Source organism: Leptonychotes weddellii, chromosome 1 (assembly GCF_054177405.1).
Source record: "Leptonychotes weddellii isolate Sample4059 chromosome 1, ASM5417740v2, whole genome shotgun sequence".
NCBI classification, from domain to species: Eukaryota; Metazoa; Chordata; class Mammalia; order Carnivora; family Phocidae; genus Leptonychotes; species Leptonychotes weddellii.
Window position 1 is genome coordinate 105,383,550 of NC_138369.1, and position 23,981 is coordinate 105,407,530.

At 38.7% G+C, this 23,981-nt stretch overlaps 1 long non-coding RNA gene across 2 annotated transcripts in view; it reads left to right on the forward strand.

Moving 5' to 3' along the window:
• The first annotated feature begins 5,385 nt into the window (after positions 1-5,385).
• The window catches only part of LOC115943450 (uncharacterized), a 509,154-nt gene continuing 490,558 nt past the window's right edge, over positions 5,386-23,981 (forward strand). For both annotated transcript variants that reach the window (XR_014148024.1, XR_014148026.1), the window contains exon 1: positions 5,386-5,657. This is a non-coding gene — a long non-coding RNA (uncharacterized LOC115943450). The remainder of the gene's footprint in view (positions 5,658-23,981) is intronic.

A 23,981-nucleotide genomic window follows, 5' to 3' on the forward strand; every position in this document is an offset into this window, starting at 1 on the left:
TATTCATGAGAGACAGAGAGAGAGAGAGGCAGAGGGAGAAGCAGGCTCCCAAGGAGCAGGAAGCCCGATGCGGGACTCGATCCCAGGACCCTGAGATCATGACCTGAGCCGAAGGCAGACGCTTAACCATCTGACCCACCCAGGCGCCCAAGGATTTTCTATAACAACAAAAACCAAATAACTCAATCAAAAAATGTGCAAAAAATGGACAGTTCTCTAAAGAAGATATACAAACAGCCAACAAATATATGAAAAGATGCTCAACATCTCAAATCATGAGAGAAATTCAATTAGAATCACAATGAGATGTCTCACACCCATTAGAATGGCCACTATACAAAGAACAGAAAATAAGAAGTGTTGGGAAGGATGAAGAGATAATGGAACTTTTGTGCACTGCTGATAGGAATATAAAATGGTGCAGCCACTGTGGAAATTAGTAAGGAGATTTTCCCCCAAATAAAAAAAAAAATAGAATCACCATATGATCCAGCGACCTCACTTCTGGATATATATCCAAAAGAATTCATAGCAGGATCTCAAAGAGATACTTACACATCCAGCTTCATTGCAACATTATGCACAATAGCCAAAAGGTAGAAGCAATCCAAATGTCTGTCGACAGATGAATAGATAAACAAAATGTGGTGTATAATACAATGGTATATTATATAGCCTTAGAAAGAAGGAAATCCTGTCACATGCTACAACACAGATGAACCCTGAGGACATTATGCTAAGCAAAATCAGTCACAAAAGAACAAATACTGTATGATTCCACTCATGAAGAATCTAAGTAGTCAAAATCATAGAAACAGGAAGTAGAGAGCTCTTTGTGAAGGGCTGAACGGAGAGGGAAAGGAGGAATTAGTGTTTAATAGAAATAGTTTCAGTTCTGCTAGATGAAAAAGTTCTAGAGATCTGTTGCACAACAATGTGAATATATTTAACACTACTGAATTGTGTATTTAAAAATGATTAAGATACTAAATTTAATGTTATGTATTTTTTACCCTCCCCCACATACACAAAAGAATTAGCTGCGCAGGGTATAGTTTCCAAAAAAGTCCAAGTCAATGTATAGCTGGGCTAATCTTCTAATTATGTTCTCATAAAAATGTATAATTCTGAAGTTGGTAATTCTATCTCACATCTGATTGGCCAAATCTTTATGGTTGATGAGTAGCACAGTACTGAGAAATTATGTGTAAATCACTAGACAGATATCTTAGGAATTTTATGCTGAATTTATCATTTTCCTTAAAAAGAGAGAGAGCTCTTGGTTCATGCGGACGACATTTAGTAGCAGATGAAACCAAAGTGAGAACGATTATTCACATCTTGGTGTAACAATCCCAGTTGGTTCCTGGGTGAATTTCATTCTATTTTGCCTGACATCAAGATTTCAATGTACATGGCTCATTAGTGCTTGTAGGCATTTCTATAATGGCAATTTATTATACTTTCAGGTGACAGAAGCTGTCCTTTGAAGAATTACTTTTTGACCTCCTCCTTTTCCAACCCACAACACCTGCCGACTGAAGTGGCCTGCTTTCTTTTCCTGTCCCCATACAGATACTGGAAGTTTTTGTGTGCAAAAGGAGAGCAGGGCTGAAAAGCTTTCGCAGGAAGGTTTTTGCAGCAGCCTGCTTGTCGAACTGCATGGATCAACAATTTCTCAATTAGAAGGAGATAGATGAGAAGATAAAGTATGTGGTGACTGTAAAGCTTCAAGCAGCAGCTGAGGAAGATTTTGAGAACATCTGGTCAGAATCTATTTCTTTTTAGGTAAGCATTCCTTTTTACAACCAGCATACATAAAGCATGAAATTGGCTTACCCTGCCTCCTCCTATGGAGGGAAAAGCTGGTTAGATTTATTACTCCTTTGATGCAGGTCTGGAGAGAGTGAGGTGGCATGTGCATTCCCACTGGAGGTCCCCCCAAATCTTTTGGACTCCTCTCAGAGAGAACATTTGTCTGCTACACCAAATCCATTTTTAAGAGCCTGTCCAGGTTGACAGTATAAAAAATCATTCACAAGAATAAAATCCAATTCATGATGTTTCTATTTTTTTCCCCCCACGAAATTTATGTCTGAGCAAGGGATGCCATCAACACAAAACTTCTCTCCCTCTTAATTTAAAAAATTGGTTCTTTGTGTATTTGGCTCATTCCTTTGCTTTGTTAATTTTAAAATTTCTTTCACTTTAGGCAATAGAGCTGAATGAATTGTTTTGTCTGTATCTGGCTTCACTTTATGTGTTCATAGCATCCCCAAGTCACCAAACTGCATCGCTCTTTTAATATGTAAGACTGTAACTAACAGGTTTCATGATGCTCCCTTGTTTTAGAGATAAAGCATAACCAACCAATCAAACCAAATCACCAATTATTCTTAAACTGTATGAATAGACTGCAAAAGGAGCTGAATTCAAATTAGAGTTTCCTAGTTCACGGCAAAATTTTAAATCCTTATCCTGGAAGAGTATGATTTATTTAATGATAATTGCTTATATGACATTGTGTTCATGTTATTATCCACGCTAGAATAATCTGAAATCAGCCTCACTTTACAAAATATACATTAATCATATTTAGCCTGTTGCAAGTGCTTAAAATATTCATCTGTAATAAACATGTATTTAAACTAATGTACATAAAAGGAAATTTTCCTAATTTGTGATTTTCAATTTACTGATTCACTTTTCATGTACCTAAGCTGTCCCTTACTAAACAACCATGCAATCAGATAATTTACATACGTTCTAGTATTTTTCCATCATTCTTTAGTTCTTAAAATAGTTCTGAGTTTCAGCTGTGGTTTATATAAAATTTAGCCTTGAAATAAAGGAGGTCTATTATTTATGCAAGGGTTTCTGTATTATAAAGGAAGAAAATGAGTAGAAACTTTTTACACTCCAGGAAGGAATGAGATTAGTTTAAGATAGAGCCCTGCAGAGCTAAATCTAGTCCAGAAGCAAAGAAAGGCTTATCGTGTCCTGGGCAATTTCAGGGTACAGTTTAATCTATACTGTCATCTTTAGGTGTGCTATACATTTTCATTGAAACAATTAAGATCAGCTGTATTGAAATAACCTGGAGTCTTTAGGTTTCATGCAAAAGATAAACCAGAAATTGAAGCAATGGAGAGGATTAATCTTTTCACCTATACTTAAATCCAGAAGAGAAAAATGGCCCCACCTTATGCAGTCAGTACACTTAGTTCAGGAGCCACCACCATTGTGAATTATCCAGTTTCCTTTTCTTCCTTTCCTTCCCACAGTTCCCTGCCTGCCTTTGGTCATTTTAGTGTTCATTAGCGCCTTACCAGAAGAGGGAGGGGAAAACAGAAGAGGAAGTGAAATTAAGTAATGAACTTTGTTACTTGTTAACAAAGGTGGCATAGAGATTTAGAAGAAATTAAGAGTTAACAATAGATTTAAAATTTATCAGAGTGTTTTAGCCACACACGCTAGGCCTGCCATTTTCAGAACTAATTAAGAGTTAGCCAAGTGACAATGCATCTCTACAACAGATACTAGCACTGTCCTCAAGTCCACTCTCTCTGGGATTGGAGAAGGCCTGGCTCATGTAGAACCGGTGTTTAGAAAATGAAGAATGAATCCCTCTTTTACAAAATAAGGAGGTTCAAATAATGATTTCTGTTTTACAGATGACTAAAATCCTGTTTGTTAAAGATATTTGTCGAGACAGATATCATCTTGTTTTGTTTTATATTTATGGTTTTTCATTTTGTTAAGCTTCAATAAAAACCAAAAATATTTAGATATGACTAAGAGAAACAGAAGACACTGCACGTTGGTGTGAATTCCAAATCAAGGAGGACAAAGTCACAGAAGGGTAAAGATTTCAGGAGTGGTATGGTTCTATCTCACCCTCATTTTTTTTTTCTTTCTTTTCAGAGAAATTCCAAAAGTTTGCTCCTCAGTCCCTCCTTTAAATGCCCAATTGCTTCTTTAGTTGCAGAAAAAGCAGAAAGAAGGGAGAACAAAGGCTCAGAAGACTGAAACTAAGCCAGATGGTTAATTCAAATATGAAGGGCAAAAGGGAGCCCAAAAGACCATTTGGGGATCATTTTAAGGCTCCTAGGACTGAGGAAATCAGATGGTACCCCTTTTAGTATTGGACTCTGAATGAGTCATTGTAGAGCCACTTTTGGTAAGTTTAGGAATCAAAGAAAAAAGTTGTCCGTATGCAGACTGATCCGTTTTCTACTGGGCTGAACTGCAGATTATGGCTTCGGAACCTGGGCTGTCCTTGTTGGAGGGCACGATGCACCATAGATTTTTATTTTCCCTAAGCCGACTCCAGAGGTTCCTGGCCTTCCAGACAGCAGCTGGCGCCGGGCAGAAGTAGAGCCTCGGGCCGGAGCTGCTGGCGACCGCGAGGCGCTTGGCTGTGCGTCCCAGGCAGTCGGGCCAGCACCGCAGCCGGAGTTTCCGGTTCGAGCAGACGCCGTTCCCTTCTGCAAGGGCCGTGGGGGCTCGCAACTGGCTGCTCCTCCGTAAATTTTCGGGAAAAGGAGAAGGTTTCAAGGAAAGGAGGGAGTAGGTTTGTAAAAGCGTTGGCTCCTCATAACTCTGGTGCCTGAAGGGGGTGAGATGGGGGGGCAAATAAATGAAGGGGGATTATCCCATTTTGAGTCACGAGGGGTTTTGGATGAGCAGACGACGTGTCCTGCAACTGCCGATTTGGCAGGAGATTTGACTCAATCAACTGCCATTCGGTTCCCACTTCAAACACACCTCCCCCAAGCCTGTGTTGTGACGGACTCCCGAGACTTGGGGTGGGAGCGAGCGGAGCGAGAGAGAATCCAAAGTCAGCTTTCTTTTGGTCTCTGCTCGTGGCAGATGCACAGCTGCTTGGGTTCAGAGCAGGTTGGGTTCAGAACGAAGCGGGGAGCCAAGGCAGCTTCGCCTCTTTGGCGGGGTTTGGGTGTGTGTGCTGGGCGGGGATGTGCGTTGGGTGGGTGGGAGGGTAAGAAGAGGTGGGAGCAGAGTTAGGCGGGAGAATTGATCGAAGCCCTTTATTTTGCGTCTGAGCAGCCTCTCCAGACCCCAGCATCCAGCCCCCGCCGCGCCGGATGGAGGGGAGGGAGTGAGGAGGGCGTGGGGGGAGGTGGGGGACCCAGCGGCTCGCCGAGCCCGCGGTGACGGCGCGGCTGTCTCTTTAAACGCTCAGTAGGGGCCGAGGCTGGAGGGCGGCGAGCGCGTTTCCATGGCACCGAGGCTGCGGGGGCTGCGGGGCCGCGCGGCTCGCTGGGTTCCAGTCGCTCCCGGCGGAGCAGGGGCGCGCAGCTCAGCGGCCACAGCGCCTCTGGGGCTCGCCCGGCCGCTCCTCCCTCGCTGCCGGTAGCGTGTCATGCCCCATGCGGTCGAGCCGCTGCCGCGCCCTCCTCAGCGAGGCGCACCTCGCCGGCCCCGCGAGCCCTGAACACCAACTTCTGCCCCGCGAGCCCAACTTCTGCTCCGGGCTCGGACTTGCCAGCCGGAGTGGCGCGTCGCGCGCAGCCCGGGCGGCAGCAGGAGCCGCTCCGTCCCGCTGAGGTGACCTGGCGACTGTGGCTCTGGTGCTTTTGCGCCTGGGTAGCCGCCGGCTGGCCGCCAGGCAGCGCCCTCCAGCTCCGGTCGGGCATGTAAGTGACGCCCGCGCGCTCCGGGACACGTACGGGGAGCGGGTCCCCGTGCGCCTCAGCCCCACGCGGACCCGCAGCGGACACTGCGGCCGCAGCCCGTTCCCCCAGGGAAGGGAAGGAGGGAGGGCAGGAACTGAGGGCAGACACCGAGCGCGGTCTGCGGGATGTCCCAGGCGGAGCGCGGCGGGAACGCTTGTCCCCACCCAGCGCGTCCTCCGGGAGCGCCAGCCCCGGGGCAGAAGCCGAGATCAGGGGCAGCGTGCTTTCCACCTGATACTTTTCAGCTCCCGACAGAATCCCCCCCACCCCAGATTTGGGTGTGTGCGTGTGTACGCCGTTTGTGAAATGTGTGTGTGTTTCAGTTAATTTATATGAGTAATTAGCTAATGACAAGTTCCACTTTCTGAAAGGGTTTGAATGAAATCAAGTCGAGCAGCTAGTTTCTTGACATGTTCTTCTTTCTAGAGACCAACGAGTTCGTGTACTTTTTTTTTTTTTTTTGAAAGTATCTCTGAGTCGGGAGGAGTGGATTATTCCACAGGTTTGATGAGAAGCGAACCCGGGCTCATCCGCCCAAGTGAGGAGCTGGGGAGATGAGTATGTCAAGGACTGAACGCGTGGCGACTTAGAAGCTAGCCTCCTTAGGGCTGAAGAGTAGGAAGATGACTGAAAAGCGAGGTCTGAGCATGGGGCGTGGTTTCCTTTCCAGATTAGAAGTGATGAAGGCCAGGAGATATTAATTCTTGGTCTTGGACACTATGTCATGCGTAGCGAGAAACTCAGGGGAAGTCTAAGTCTTTACAAATTGCCTGGTCGTTTTGACCGGCTGGAGAAGTTTTCATTGAATTCTGTAGCATCAGAAGGATCATCATCCAACCGCTTGAGAAAGAGAAGCCAGATCTAATTCTGCTTTTCCTTTCTGCTCTCGAGCTGTTGTGAATAGAAACCAGAGTATTTTGAACATTTTAACATCTTTGCTGCTTCACTACTTCTTTGCTTCATCTGTGATTTTCTGAAATGTGAATATTTTATAATAGAAAAATGATTTAGATAAGTACATAAAGCCATCTATACCTTTCTGGGGCTTTACTTTTTCTTGTAGGAAAAATACTATTTTTGGGTTCACTTTACATTTCCATATTTCTTCCTTTTCACTTGAGATTAAATTTGCTACCTGGTTACTGCAAATGTCACTAACTATAAATCTTGAGACATGGGCAGGGTGTTGGTAGCATTGCAGAACAACTTGTTTTCTACATAGTTTGTAAATATGTATTTGGCAGAAATGCAAAGAGTTTCTGGGTAGGGGCTTTCTCCTGCATTGATAAAATGTGTCTTGTTTATTTTGAAGAGAAGGTTGATTTAGACTTTGCGTCTCCAGTTTATCTCAGAAAACACATCTTTCTTTGGATATCTTGTGAGTGCATAAGCCTTCACTTCTTAGAAACTGCTTTTTATTAAACAAGCTTGCCAGCTAGCCATGCTTTTACCTTTACAAGTGCTGTTATTAAAGTGGATTCCAGGTTAGCTCATTAGGTAGCCACAGAGTCATCCACACAACATGAGACTGAATAATCCCTTTAGGGGGCACCGAGAAATAATAGAAATACCATATCACTTTTTACATTGCTTAACTGTTTTACCTCATGTTTCTGTATTGACACTTTTGTGGAAAAGGCTGGAAGGATGACACTGCATTTTTTTTTTTTAAAAGGACACTGCTATTGCAGCTCATTTATTTATCAGGTGAGCTGAGATCAGATATTAAAACCAATATAAATTCTTGGGTGTTTAATAGAGATGCTCTTTCTGTGGATTATTGAGATCACTCTGATGACTTAGTGTTTTCTGAAATCTAGATGGGAAGAAATCCTATCAAAATTGTATTTAGTCTTCCCTGGTATTAGAGTTAGGGGTTTCTTCAGCAGGAACCATGTTGTGATTTAGAGGTAGGTTTCTGAAGAAACCTTTGCAATTGTTGTGGGCATGTGGAATGCAATCATGTATAGCACATGGCTTCCATATACCTGTCCATCTATTAAATTAAGGAGAATTCTTCCTGAGATTTTTGTTGACCTCTGAGATCCATTATCAGTGAGAGCAGGCTTCTAATGAGGTGAGGACCACTAATGAGAATGCATTATCTTACTGACTGGCACTTATAGGTCATTAACACAAGTAAAACTTTTATGTAGCTGATCTTGTACTTGAGCAGATTTTGGAGCTGGGGTGACAACTGAAAAGAGGAAATGATTGTGTAGCTAAATAATGGTCAGCCTAAACTTAATGCATTGCATTTACGGCACATTCCCCCACAGGTAAGCTCATTTCCGAAGGAAACTTTATTAATGAAGCAAAAGATGTATGACAAGTGGATACCCCAACTCTAATGATATTTGATCTGTTTGTTGACATTATCATATGTAGGAAACCTTGGATAAGTAAAGTTAGGCAGATTCATAAAATCAGTATTCCACAGATAGTACCTAAGTACCTACTAGGTAAGAGGACATCAGAAATCATAGGTAATAATTAATCTGTTTGAATTCTTATTTAAATGCCAGACAAATTTCTAGCTACTTTATATATATTATCTCACTTTATTCTGGAAATAGTCCTACAAGGTAAGCACTATTGTTGCCTTCATTTTATGATGAAGGAAGAGACACAGTCAGGTTAAGCTTGTGCTCCAAGAATTCACAAGATTTGGATCAAGGTAGTTTGAATTCCAGTGTTGGAGTTCTTAGCAAATATGCTCCATTTCAGAACACCCAGGCCCAATATCTGATTTTATGAAGTTCTTTTTAATCACTGCCAGGGGTTTTCAGTGGGAGTGGGGCTCATGAGTATTGAGAAACCTTAAAGCCCCCCAAAAGTGGGGCTTTTTGATTGCTGGAAAAGCTACAGGGTTCCATTAGCATTTGGTGCTGGGTATGGAGAGGGACTAGGGTGCTAAATGTCTAGAAATGGGTAAGATAGTTCCTCACAAAGAAGATCTGATTTTTCTCCTCACTGAGACTTCATAAGAAATTCTCTCATGGCTGTAAGGTGTTTGAGTATTAAATGATGGGCTGGGCTTAAACTGGGAATTGTGGAATGGGGAAAGCTATCCTTGGCAAGTGCATTATAAATTGGAGAGTTGTCTGGTGATGGCATTTTGATAAAGGGATATTGAAGAGTTTACTTATGCTAATGGTACTCTGCAAATGTTTTCTAAAGGATTAAATAGAAGGAAATAAACTCTACTCCAGATCTTTGAGACATCAAAGGAAAATGACTGGCGGTAACACACTCTATTAAAATTTATCCTTTGTAATGCTCTCTTGCAAATACTTGCATAATTATTGTATACAACATGATTAAAAGTAGTTTAGTAAACATGGAAGTATTGCAGATATCATGCAAGCAGAAGTGCAGAAAGGCAGATCCAGTAGCTTACACTCCTGGTGCTTGAGATACTTGGATTCCTCTGGCACTTGGGGGAAATTTTAAAAAGGTGTGGCCACTGTGTGACTCAGCAGTCTCTTAAACTGTTTAGGACATGTTGCAGTCATTTCCTAACACAGGTATCTGATATAGGCAGTTTGACATACAAACCCAAAATATGCCTTCTATGATACTGTTTATCCATCCTCCTCCCACCCCCAAAACAGTTAAGGAGAACTGTATTTTACCTCAGGCTTCTATAGTTGATACAGAAACCTGTGGTCAGAGTGGCAGAGATTTAGATTGTTGAGGAATCAATAAATTTAGAAGTAGACAAAGGCAAGAAGCTATAATAATCCAAAGCCATGAAGGGGAATTGACAAAGTTGTCTCTTGCACCACAGAACATATTGGAATTTGCTTTATTTTGTTTTGGTTCTTTTTTTTTTTTTCTTTTCTCATGATAAAGTCTGTAATTGAGCTAATTAGAGTTGTCTGGGTCTATTAACAGTCCACTCTTTAAATTTACAAATAATTTAAGCATGGCCTGTGGTCCATCATTTACTCATTACTGTAAATTAGTTAAAAAATATTTTTCTTTCTTGTGAGATCAGCCACACCAAATGAGCATAAAGTGTACAGAGAAGGCTATGTGTACTCTCTTGGGGCAAGGCATTATTTTGAGCATTTTGTATTTATTAATATCTTGAATCCAACAACAGTCATATGAGGTAGAAAATATTGTCATCTCCAATTTTCAGTTGAGGACATTAAGGTAGAGAGAGGTTAAGTAACTTGCCTGAAGTTTCATAGCTGAGAAGTGGTGGGATGGGCTTTGGACCCATTCTGTCTAACTCCAGAGCTCTGTTCCTAATCATGGTTCTCCGTGGTGGTCCATCAGCCCTTGACCTCTCCTTCCTTGGCTCTCAATTTACCAGCCTCCCTGGTCTTCCTACTTCAGTCTGAATCTGTTTACTTATATTCAACAGTAGCTAAGTCTTTCTCTTATTACTCCAAACAGACCGAAACCTCAACTCTGCCTTGGAGTTTTAGCAGTCAACTTCGTTCTACACTTTAATTGATGAAATTGACATTATGTTATATGAATATTTCAGGCTCTTCCTGTTGTTGGCCTCAATATATATTTTTCCTATATTTTTACTTCTTTCTTCTGTGTCTCATGGAAATCAGTTTCCCGCTCTTTTTTCTCAAGGTCATCCCTTCCCTGTATGTTCCAGATCCCATCCTTAAAATTTTTTCTCTATTAGTCATCTCTTTAGTTTCTTTTATTGTTTTCTTTTATTGCCAACTGTTTCCTTTCCACTGTTTTTTTCCCCTTTCCTCCCCAATGTAATCAAGTCTCCCTTTCTACATCTCTCTCTATTTCATGTTTATCATATGTCTGTATCTATATGCAGATCTGTCTTGATCTTGCTTCTCTCCATCTTCAGTTTCTCAAGAACAGCTTTTTATGCTGCTTCCTTATCAATGATCATTTAAGCCCTTGCAGTCTGGCTTCCTCTGCCAAAATTTCTTCTCAGAAACTACCTTCTTTTCAAAACTCACCCTACTCTCATTTTTTCTGTAACATATGATATTACTGGCTATTCTTATTTCGTACTTCTCTACTTCCTTGCTTGTGCTTTTTCATTTGTACACTTGGTATCATCTGTAGTTCTCTATTGGCCCCTGTACTCTCCCATCTTCTATCTTTATTCCTCTCCCTATTCTTTACACTTTACCTGGTTTATTCTCTTTCTTCCCACTGGCTTCTATCGGATCCACTATTCTGATGAGACTCAGATCTGTATATGTAGCCCCAATCTCTTTGGAGTCACAGATTCACATTTTCAACTATAAATTTATCACCTCCATTGGCCTGAGACTCAAAATGTCCATAAATCATCTGTAGTCTTCATTGTTTCCCTCTACACTTTCTCCTTCTTGGGTATTTTGCTCTTCTTTCCCTTCCTTCATATTTGAAATCTTTTATCTGTCACCTTTCCCCCAGTTTACCTTGTACTTATATGATGAGCTTTAGGTGAGATGATTGTGAAAAGGCCTTTGTACATGTTGACTGGGTAACTGTAAGTTAACATTTATATCCCATCAATTGACAAATCCTATAAATGCAAGCAATAAAATATCTCTTGAATTAGTTCTCTTTCCTGTTACCAACACTTAAGCCCAGCCAGCCATACTATTTTTACTCCTAGATTATTACAGGTGTCTCTTGGTTAGTCTTCTCTTTCATATTCTCTTGCTCCTCTTCATTTTTATTATAAATATGATTTGATTTTCATCAAAGTTGGTTTCCCAAGCAAAAACCTACAAACTTACATCATTTCCCTTCTTAAAAATTTGATTATCCGTGAAATAAAGTTCAGGCATCAGAATATTATTATTAGATAGCATTTATTATATTCCAGGAACACTTTAAGTACTTTACATAATTTAACTCATTTAATCCTCACAACAAGGTAATATTAATAACCACATTTCATGAAAAGGAAAGGGAAGTTGAAGTTTTCTGGACAAATTGGATTAAAGAGTGTGAAGCTCAGGGGAGCTTATGTAGTTAATAATTATAAAGCTAGGATATGAACCTGAGCTGTTTGAGTCTAGAATCTATGCTCTTAACCACTTACATTGTGTTCAAGATCATATCTTTCTGGCATTATTCAATTTTAGAAACATTTATTGAGCACTTTTTAATTTACTTGCCTTTAGTTCCCTTCTCCTTGTCAAGGACTCTGAAGTGTTTAAGATTTTACTCTACCTACAAGGTAACAAGGTAGTCTACCACAGTTCGTAGCTGCTGAAGGAAGACATGAAATCCCTGGATCAAAGACAATGGACTTTATTAGTCATGCCGTTACAGGTAACATGAGCTTCATGTTTGAATTGGCTTCCTTTGCTTCTACATCCCCCCCTCCCAAATTCCATAGGGGCAATGAAGAATGACCCCAGTGCATACTGTGCACATAGTGGAATGTATGTCACAGCTGCGGAACCTAGGCCTTAAAAAATCTTTAGTCTTAAAAGGGGAATGTTAGCAAACTTGGCCAACTTTTGCCCTTAGAGGGAGACATCATCTTTATTATCCTGCTCATTAAACAACTCTTCTCTCAGCCCTGGCAGGAGACACTCTCTAAATCTTTCAAGGCTATTAGCTACATAAACATCTTTCCAGAATAAAAGCCATCTAAGCTTCACAAGATATGTAGAAATGCAAGAGACCTTGAAGAATTGTCTCCCAACACTCCTAACATTTTCTTTCCCAGTTTCAGCTGCATGGGCTTTGCTAAGGCTTAAATCTAGTTTTGTTCTGTTTTGTTTAATCTAGCACTTGATTTTCCCATTCTTTTTCCATAGGTAGGAAGACTCTGGAACTAGATGAACACATACATTTAGTGAGCTGACCCAGGGGATATGTTTAAATCCCAAGTATGTATCTTTTTTCTACTGAAGCTGAAATCAAATCACTAACCCAGTTGCTTAATATGTAGCTGATTTCTTGTTACTTCCATTCAACAAAATTTTGCTAGGCTTTGGGCATACAGAGAAGATAGGGTGATCCTCTGTCTTTGAGCACCTCATAGGGAGACCAGTGGACAGACAAGATCCTACCAAAAAACAACTTGGCGGAGATGGAAAAGTAACCTAGCTAGAGGGAAGAAAGAATCTAGGGCCTCGGTGTAGGTTTTCAAGAGTTTAATTTTCTTAAACAGATTTTTTGAGTAGTGATTAGATGGTTGGTAAAAGTGGTAATGTTGGTAGTGGGTTCCAGCTGATGAGAAGAGCATGTGCAAAAAGGAGGCACAACCTCTCTTTTAGGAAAACCGTGAGCCATTTCCTTAATGATATGTGTGGAGGAAAGAATAGGAAAGGGGTTGCAGTAGAAGATGAGTTTAGGGCAGCTGAGAGGGCATAGCTCAGGAAGGGTCTTTCATATCAAGATGAGAATTTTGGACTTTGCAGGGGAGCAGCAAGGAGCCAGGAAGTGACTGACTGAGAACAGGGGAGTAACCTAATCAGATTTGTGTTTTTGAAAGAGGAATGGGCTGAAAAGGGAAGGAGCCAGAGGCAGGGAGCCTGATTAGAGGGTTCTTTCAGTAGTAGAGTGAGAAGTAGTATGAGTCTAAGGAGATAGTGGTGGTGATGAAAGGAAGGAACAGATTTGAAAGATTAATAGCAAGAGGAGTTGATGAATGAGTGGAAGTGAAGGAGAAAGAAGACTCGAGGGTGGCCTCTGGATAATGGAGAAAATCAGAAACACAGGAAAAAGAGGAGCTTTACAGGGAAGAGGGTAAGTACTATGTGTTTGTGGGATCTCAGATGGAGATGTTCTGGGGGAGCTCTAAATAAGCGTCTGAGGCCAGGAGAGTGGTCTGGGCTAGAGCTATTCCTGGATGTTAAAGTAGTAAAACACAAGTACGTATAAAAGTGAGGAGAAAAGGTTGTTGAAGAAGGAGTCCTGGCAAATTTTAATGAGAGGAGAACAGATAAAGAAGGACCTAAGGAAGAGATTAAGAAACTGCCTGAAAAGAAGAAAGACGGAGTGGTAAATGCTATGGAAGGCCTCAGGAAAGTTAAATTAAACAAGAACTTGGGAAGTAGAAAAAAAAAAATAATTGACTTAGAGTTACCTACATCAACCTGATGAAATAATCTTGTTCTAGTTGTGAAGTTAACTCTAGCAGCTATCACTCTTGGTCATGGTAACAAGAAGTGGAAATTTCTATAGAGTGGCTGCATGTGTTGGCAGTCTGCATTCTTGCATGATTAAATGTTTACTATGTATCTGCCATCATTCTTAGCCTCATTATTCCTATAGCCAGAAATGAGGAAGAACTTCCTGCTACACTACTCCAGCATAATTAATTACAGATGGGACACAATTTATGATCAACTCACAACCATCAAGGCATTTTCTGCAGGGATTGTGAAGATGGGTAAAATAAAGCCTCCACTTCTAAGGAGCTTATAATCAAGTACTTTCTTCTTTGTTGTGGATAGTTAAGTACCATAAAGGACTTAGACCAAAGTATTACTGTAATAAAAAATAAAAAAACCAAATTCATAAGAGGGAATCACGAAAAGCTTCATGAACATGGTGGCATTTGAAAGGAGTTAGGATTGCGAGCAGAAGAACATTCATTATAGGAAGAGAGCAGAGAAGACCTTGGAAGCTGTTGGAAGGGGAAAGTACTTTCTGGGGATGATTTACACTACAGTTAACTGGTATTGCTCTTCTTGCCTCCATGTACTTGCAGCTCTACCTTCACCAGGATATCCCAGGGTCCCCAAATGCACTCCATACATTCCTGTCATGTGACCTTTGTTCTCAGTGACTTCCTGCCTCCTCCCTTTCTTCCAGGCTAATCTCTAAGACCCAGCACAAAAGTTATCTATTTCACAATTAATTCTAGGTCCTTCAGATAGGATTAATTGCATGTTTGTCAGTCTCAGCAATCTTAACTTACATCTTTATTTTACTTAGGTATTTGGAGATCTCTAGTTTCTTTTTTTTTTTTTTTTTAAGATTTATTTATTTATTTGCGAGAGCGAGAATGAGAGAGAGTACATGAGAGGGGGGAGGGTCAGAGGGAGAAGCAGGCTCCTCGCTGAGCAGGGAGCCTGATGCGGGACTCGATCCCGGGACTCCAGGATCATGACCTGAGCTGAAGGCAGTCGCTTAACCAACTGAGCCACCCAGGCGCCCGAGATCTCTAGTTTCTTTAAAGAAATCTATTTGATAACCATATGATAACGATGGGGACATGTTCAGAATTAGTAAAGGCATTTCCAGTCAGCTCTTTGTAAATCAGCCCCTTGTGTATAAGTTATGTGGCTTGTCACCTTTTGATCTGGGAAATGTTTTTTGTCATTCTTCAGTGGACAGTTTTCAGTGGTGTTTAATGTTCTTTCCCTCTGATATGGTTAATTAAGAATTGACAGTGATTCTGAACTTCAATGGATTTTGCTCTTGAGGGAAGAGGCAATCCTAGGAGATTTGAATTTTGGTTTCTCAGAATTATTAAGAAAACTAGGAAAAGGGACTATCATCTTCTTGAGTACAGTACTAATGGGGAACAAACATGAAGTTTATTCTTTCTTTCATGTACAAACACCCCAAGTTTGTTTTACCTTGGATCCATTCTTTGACCTAATGTTCAACCAATTCTGTAGTTCTTCTAGTCTTTCTTCTGTTTGGTTCCATTTTTGGAATTCCTTTATTTCTACAGATGTTTTGTGATAGTTACCTATAATACATTTAACCAATCATGATTTATTTCCTGAATTTGAATAATGTATGAGTGATATAGCATCCAATTTTAAATATGTAATCTGGGCAAGGATTTAAACTGAAATTGCAGCAAAACAGGAAAACTGCTTTACTGTCCCACTTTAAAAGTATGAAAAAGATATTGAAAATATTCAAACTGGAATGGCAGTATTCTTACCTTCTAATTTTAGTTAATTAGTTCATGTTAATTTCTTATCCATTGGGTGCTTAAACAGTGGTTAAACCTTTATTTGTCTCTGTGGTGGAAATGTTAAACCGGGATAGCTTCTGCTACCAACTCTCAACTGTTTAACTTTTAAAGCAGATTATTTGTTTTGTGGGGGGAGTTTGTGCTTCATCTGAGTTTAGAAGTAATGTCAGAAAATGTTAAGCATGTCCTTTTTAAGAAAATATAAGGTTTCTAATTGTCTTATTACCATGGTAATTCAAGTGAATTAGAAGTATTTAACTGCAATCTTGAATTATAAAGTTGGTATGCACATATATATATATGTATATACATACACACACACACATTGGGATCTCAACTTGATGTAAAGTAAATGAGCAGTTACCTGGCGGGTTTTTTTTTAATAGCTGGCTTAATCCATAATTCCATAAGAAACTTAGCTTCACTTCAGTATTTACTTTATCTTTGTCCATTCAACAGTGCTGCAATATGGAGATGATAGGAAATAGCTGAGAATTACTAAAGGATTTTATTTTATTTTTATTGATTAGAAAGTTTCTAGGATCTTTGAATGCTGGATTTTTTTTTGTCTTACCCATCCATGGCAGCTAAAAAAAAAAAAAATCAAAATACTCAGGTTTACATGTTAGCTCTCTCTTAGAGAGTTGCCATACCTCAAGTTCAAAGTGTATTCTATAGATCAGTAACATTATACTGACACGTAATTGCAATTTACTATGCAGCAAAATGATTCAAGAAAAATAACCTGCAATGTCTATTTACCTTTGTATAGGCAATTGCTTAAGTTACCCTGCTTTTAACATTTGTACTTGGATAAAATGCTTATGTATGTATAGGAATGTCACAGTGCAAGATGCTGCTAGCCCAGGCACAAAGTATTAAAATTATTTTGTGAAGACTGGTGGTTGTATTAAAACTATTGTGCCATTATACCTCAAAAAAAAAAAAAAAAAAGAAAACTATTTTCATGGTTTAGTATAGTAGATTCTGACCAGGAGAAAGGCAACCTAATTTTGAATGATTTTCCTTTCTGGAGCTCAAAGTACTAATATTCATTTGTAGTACTTCCAGATTTTTGTTACACTAGGAAGGGTTTTGTTTATAGTCAAAAGTATGTGACAATAAAATAATAGTAAATTATATTGCTTCTTTATTTATTGTGGAATTTAAATTTTGGCTATTCCAGCTTATAAACTCCAAAAGATTAAAAAAAAAAAACTATTTTCAGCATGAATAAACTGGGAATGTATCTTGACATCAAAAATTTATTTTCCAATGCATTTCACGGTTTACTCATGCTGAGAACCACTTCTTATCTTTTGAACTTTTGAACTCTCTCTGAGTCGGGATGAGCAAAAATGAACATGAGTTTCCTTTCAATGTACTGGTATACCACATGTAAAATAAAACAAGTAGAAACTCAAGACACAGCAATACACACTGGCCAATTATATGATAACAGAATAGTATTTGTATTGGGCTTTAGGCATGTTATATGCAATATTTTTTTTTTATTTTTTAGATTTTATTTATTTTATTTGAGAGAGAGAATGAGAGACAGAGAGCATGAGAGGGAGGAGGGTCAGAGGGAGAAGCAGACTCCCCGCCGAGCAGGGAGCCCGATGCGGGACTTGATCCAGGGACTCCAGGATCATGACCTGAGCCGAAGGCAGTCGCTTAACCAACTGAGCCACCCAGGCGCCCCTAGAAGATAGTTTTTTTTTTTTTTTTTAAGATTTTATTTATTTGAGAGAGAGAGAATGAGAGAGAGCACATGAGAGGGGGGAGGGCCAGAGGGAGAAGCAGACTCCCTGCCGAGCAGGGAGCCCGATGCGGGACTCGATCCCGGGACTCCAGGATCATGACCTGAGCCGAAGGCAGTCGCTTAACCAACTGAGCCACCCAGGCGCCCCTGTTATATGCAATATTGAAATGAATTTTGAAATAGGAAACACAGTAGGCAGCAGCCATTAAAAGGTATGTCTTACATCTCTTGTAAAGCACATCTTGCTTGAATTCAATTGACAGTAACAAGTCAGGTCCAGGAAATAACTCAGCATTCTCCTTATTTCATAAATCTATTTACAGTAGAAACCCCATTAACATTTTAATTGTTTTACAGCTAAAGTTGATCTCCATGCCACCTTTAAAAGGCTCTGGTTCATTAAAATTTAAGAGACCAGGGGGTCCATAGTCTACTCTAACGACCTAGTGAGGGTTGTAAAGGTTCTAAATATATTTTTGTCTCAATGAACAATTGAGAGATTCTTTGTAGAAGCTAAGTGTGCTCCCAGGTACATTGCTGCATTGCCTCATTTCAATCCCACCAGAAAACTCTCCTCCTCTTTTTTTCCTCATCTGAATCCTAGGGTTTCCCAAGGTCCTGTTGAACATTTTCTGCCAACATTTATTTAGTTGACTGTGTTAATTCTACATCTAGCTTGTACTCTAGTTGAGGTCAAAGTATGAAGCCAATAATTGTTGAAATAAAACTAGTCATTGGTAACTTACTTTCAACCCATGTTTTTTTGCCCCCTATATTGTACCCCTGACCCCAGTAAAAAATATATCCAAACAAAACTATTTATAACTATTGGGAATTCTTGTTCTGGCTGTGCTACAAATTAGCTGGGTGTAACCTCTCTGATCTCTAGTTTCTCATTTATTAAAAGTTTGGTATATATTTCAGAAGATACGTATGCTTCAACGATCCACCAGCCTTAAAATATGTTCCTAATGTGACTTGTTATATGCAATTATTTAACAGTTAGCACTTAAATGTAGGGAACTTTCTGCCCAAGACAACAGTTTTCTGTTTGGCTCTAGTTTATGTTAAGCCCTTTCTGTTTGATAATAATGAAGCCCTCTCATTTGCTGCTAGAGAGAAAATATTTGTTTTTTTAATGGGAAAACTTGAGATGGAAAAAGGAAAAGACTAACATCAAAATGACCCCAAAACCTTACACTATCAAAGTGCATTAAAAACTAGGAATACTCAAGATCATGTTACTATAACTTGGTATTTGGGCTGGTAAGTATCTATTCTTAATCCTGAGATTTGGCAGTGATAATAAGATGTAGGGTTATACAGAAACAGTAATAACTGGGAGCATGTGTTCACGTATTCTTTTTACCATGTGATTTCTGTGCATTTATAAACCCAAAGGGTGAGGTGAACTATGTTTGTGTGGTTGTCAATTTCTGGAAGTGTCTTTGTTGGGCTTTGCCCACACTGCATGTTCAATTTTAAGGGGTACATTGGTTTCACCAATTCTTTTTTGCCTTGTAATTTTCATAAAAGTTTTTTCTATTTGAGGCAGTGTTTTGTCTAGATGATATTAGCATAAAGCTGCCCTTTTTATTTCTTAATTATTTATCCTTCTTAAATTTACACAGTAGACAGGTTTACTTGATAGTATGTGGTCATAACAAAAATAGTTTCATAATCCCTTATCCATAGTCTGAAATTAAAAAATCTCTAAACAATGGCAGGTACTTTTTTGTTGCTATTATTTGTCACAGACTAATTTGGTGGCATAACCTTCACTGAGCAGACATGAGTCTAATTATGGACTTTATTTATTTTATTCAATATGAAAATCCTTAAGTTTCCCTGAAGAAGTATTAATGTATTTGATTAGGATGTGACTCTTGAGATAGTTCTGGGCATATATGCATCATATTGCCTTTCTAAAATATGAAAAATTCTGAACTCTAAAACAATTTGGCCCCTAGGCATTCAAATACTTCAAACCTGTATTTGTAAATATGATATTTGGAGAACATACTGAATTTCAAAGGGTTATTTAAACTTCTAAAAATTTGTTTATTTGTATGGATTTTTTTAAATAAAATGAAGTTTGCTTTTAAGCAAAGAAGTGCCCACTTATTTTTGTTTGTTTAAATTCCAGATGTTGTCATTTACAATGACATGGATGGAATTAGAGGGTATTATGCTAAGCAAAATAAGTCAATCAGAGAAAGACAACTATCATATGATCTCACTTATATGTGGAATTTAAGAAACAAAACAGAGGATCATAGGGAAGTGAGGAAAAAATAAAACAAGATGAAATCAGAGAGGGAGACAAACCATAAGAGACTCTTTTTAAAAAAAAAGATTTTATTTATTTATTTGAAAGAGAGAGAGAGAAAGAACATGAGCGGGGTGGGGCGGGGAGAGGCAAAGGGAGAAGCAGACTCACCACTGAGCAGGGAGTCTGACCAGGGTTCAATCCCAGGACTCTGGCAGATGCCCAACTGGCTCAGAGACTCTTAATCATAGGGAACAAACTGAGGGTTGCTGGAGTTTGGGGTAGGTAAGGAGAGGGGGTAACTGGGTGATAGACATTAAGGAGGGCACATGACGTAACAAGCACTAGGTAATATTTAAAACTGATGAATCACTGACCTCTACCTCAGAAACCAATAATACATTATATGTTAATTAATTGAATTTAAATAAAAAAATAATAAAAATAAATTCTGGATGTTGGTTGGTGTAAAGCAAGGAAGGTTTAGCTTCCCGTGTCCTCCCGCCAAAAACAAAAACAGCAAAAGAGCTGTATCATTGGTAGACTTTTTTAAAACTGAAATCCCAACATTTTATGACACACCTTGTCAAAGGTATAATATATGTATATATATAACTTCCCATCCTAATAACCAGAAAATAGAGATTAGATGATCCGCTAAGGGTAATGCATGAAAACAAGCTCTGTTCTTATTCTCTTAAGCCCATTTCTTCTTTATAGAAGAAAAGAATCAGTTGACATCCATTGAACAGGAACTTCATGCCAGGCAGCATGGCAAGGGCTTTCTATATTATTTCATCGGAACACCAAACACTGAAATTGTACTATGCCTCCAATGTTGAAAAAAATATTATTTAGGGATACTGATAAAGGAAGGAAAACCCATTTTTTTTTACAGTTTAGATATTTTATTCATTCCAATTCCATTCTCTGTGCAGGAAGGATAAAACTTCTTGGGTCCTCTCCTGGTTACTTTTTATGATGTTTAATTCCAGAGGGTGTGCTAGTCTTTTGAAGGGTAAGGTGGTCTGGTTAGGATCAGTCTGCTGGATCTCTTAGTACCAGATTCAATATTAATAGAAGTAGACTTTGAAGTCTTTTGCTCTCATCTGATTCACAAACTTTCCTATTTCATATTTTTCATAAATTTTATTTTGTTTTGTGAAATCCCTATTTTGACCCCAACAAGCTGTTATATTTTTTATATTGCATTTGTGATCAATCTATAGCTGTTTAGACTGTGGTAAGTGATTAGTTTCCAAGGAGAATCAACCCAAATTCCTAACTCACTCTGCTGTATTTCTTGCATTTCATGTTAAATATGCTTATAGTATTCTCTTTTGTACATGCAATCTGCATGACCACATGTTGCAATATTAATGGCCTCCCCAAGGCTTTGCTTCTTGCTGTGACTACTTCAGTTATCTCAAAGTTTAAGCTCTTCATCTGGAGGCATAGGTGGGGCATTTATATTTCTGGCATGACTTTCTAGCATAGCAGGAAAGAGGCCTATTCTAAAAGAAATAGGGATCCTCTTCAGGGGGGGTGGAGTCCCTTGATATGGCTTTCTGGTCCCCATGGAGACAGACACTTCAAGGGAGCCTAAGGGCGTGGGAAGAAAAGTTAATTCTAAAGTACCCAGAAGCCCAAGGAAGACACTTTTGCATCTGACAGACAAGCCAAGAGACAGGAATTGAGCTTGAAGAAGAGGTAAATATTCTCACAAAGGAGGAGGGTTACACATGGGCAGGATTATGAGGCTTCCTGCCTCTGTTCAGTGTGGCAACAAGAGATAGTAGGGCTTTTGACCTACAGACAAATTAAATGCCACCTGTCAAAAAGTGAGCTTTATGGTTGACTCTTTGCAATTGTGTGAGATGGAAAATATATTTGTGAGGAAGCAGCTAGGAATGGAAAGTCTGAATTAAAATGAATTATTGCTTGAAGGAAAGATAAATGCCTATTCTGATTGAACCTGAGGCTACCGGTGAACCTATTACACTAACATACCATCACTGTCTGTTTCATTGTGTACTTCATTTGCCTACAAAATAAACTTGTTTTCTCTTGAAAATCATCTTTAAAATTTCTGTGTGTTAGCAAAAAAAAAAAAAAAAAAAAAAAAGGGAACAGCCTAAATGTCCAACAATGAGGAAACAGTTAGGTAAATTATCGTATATCTTTACAATGGAACATTTATGCAGCTATTAAAAACGATGTTTACAAAGAATTTTAATGCTCTATAAAATGCTTACATTATAGTAAGTCAAAAAAGAAGCAGGATACAAATGCTTATAACAGCATGATTTTATATATAAATGTATAAATATAAAGATAATAAGCAAAAAAGGAGGAAAATGCATCAGAATGTTTTAATAGTGTTTATCTCTTGGTGGTGAATTATGGATAATTTTTATTCTCTCATCTACAGTTCTCAGTTTTTGCCAACTTCTCTATAATGTACATCTATTACTTTTTTTCTTAGAAAAATACTTGAAAAATTTTTATTTGCTTAGGAAAGTTTTCTGACCTGTAATGTATTACTGACCAGAGCTACTTGACAACATCTTTGTAAGACCACTGTTGAGGCCACCATCACCATCAAACTTTATTTCTGGTAAGAACCTTTATGGTTCACTTGTATTTTAGTAAAAGTACTCTGCTTGGGTTGCTATTATTTATTCCAGTGATGGCCAATAAATATATATATGAAGGAAATTTCCTCTGTTTAAAGGCTCTCGAAGCATCCCAGGGCAGGGGGGAAGAGCTAGTCTTATCTCATGAGCTCCAATCTTGTGGCCTATAAAGTAACTGACATAAGTATATTGAAGAACAGGTTGCCATAAACATGGTTTCATCAGATCTATAGTTAGTGATTCAATGTTAATCTTAGTCTTGTGTTTAATTTACTGGACATTAGATGTGCTGTAAACTGCTAACTCTTTAACAAGTTAAATACATTTTTTTTCTACTTCTAAGGATGAGATTAACCTGATTTGGCTTTTAGGCGACTCATTTCTGTAACCAGTTGCTTACACATAGAAATATTTTGCTTCCCTAGAACTCAATTATCTGGAAGCCTATAAACCTGGAAAATAATTGAGAATGAAGAAGTAAACAAAAATAGTAACATAAATAATATACCTCTTATTGGGTACTAGCTATTGTTTTGAACTCTCTGTGGAACACCTTACCTCATTGTCTTATTTAGTCTTCATAACAAACATATACAGTTGTTACTGTTCTCCCTATCTACAGATGAGAAAACTGAGGCTCAGTAAAGTTGAGTAGTTTGTCCAGGGTCACATAGCTAGTTGCTGTGAAGCTAGAAGTTGAACTACATTCCAAAGCCCAAACATACTCTTAACTATTATAGTAAATACAACATGCAAACAGATGTCACAAAGTCTGTGTTCAAAAAATGCAGACTTGACACTTCAAGGTCTCAAGAAAGAATCACTCTACTTTTCAAATGACTTTAGCAAATTTACAAATAACGTATTTGAAAAGAGGAAAAGGGGACTTCTGGAAGCAGGAATTGATAGCAAAAAAGAAATTCAGCTGTAGACTAAATGAGAAGGGCTGAAAAATCTAAACTATATTCCCAAGAACTCTGAAAGCATTATATTTTGGATTGGTTTGTTAAGACATTTGTTAACTTTATTAGCTTCCAAGTGTACCAGTGGATAAATATGGAACTTGATTGTGATGATTTATCTTGTCAATAAAATCTTAAAATTCAATATAGTACTAATTTTTTATTAATTTCTATTTTTATTATATAATTTATGCATTTTATTGTGAAAAGATTAGAATATACAGATGAAATAACAAAATAAAAATCTGTCATAATTTCACAACCAGAGATATCCACTGTTAACATTTTGGAAGATATAAGTAATACAAATATAAATGTATGTATAAATGTACATATATATGTTTATGTTTTAACAAAATGGGACTATGCATACTTTTATTTTTTATCTTTTTTTTACATTTCTTTTTTTTATTATGTTATATTAATCACCATACATTACACCATTAGTTTTTGATGTAGTGTTCCATGATTCATTGTTAGCGTATAACACCCAGTGCTCCGTTCAGTATGTGCCCTCTTTAATACCCATCACCAGGCTAACCCATTCCCCCACCCCCCTCTAGAACCCTCAGTTTGTTTCTCAGAGTCCATAGTCTCTCATGGTTCATCTCCCCCTCCAAATCCCCCCCTTCATTTTTCCCTTCCTGCTATCTTCTTCTTCTTTTTTTTTTTAACATATAATGTATTATTTGTTTCAGAGGTACAGGTCTGTGATTCAACAGTCTTACACAATTCACAGCACTCACCATAGCACATACCCTCCAATG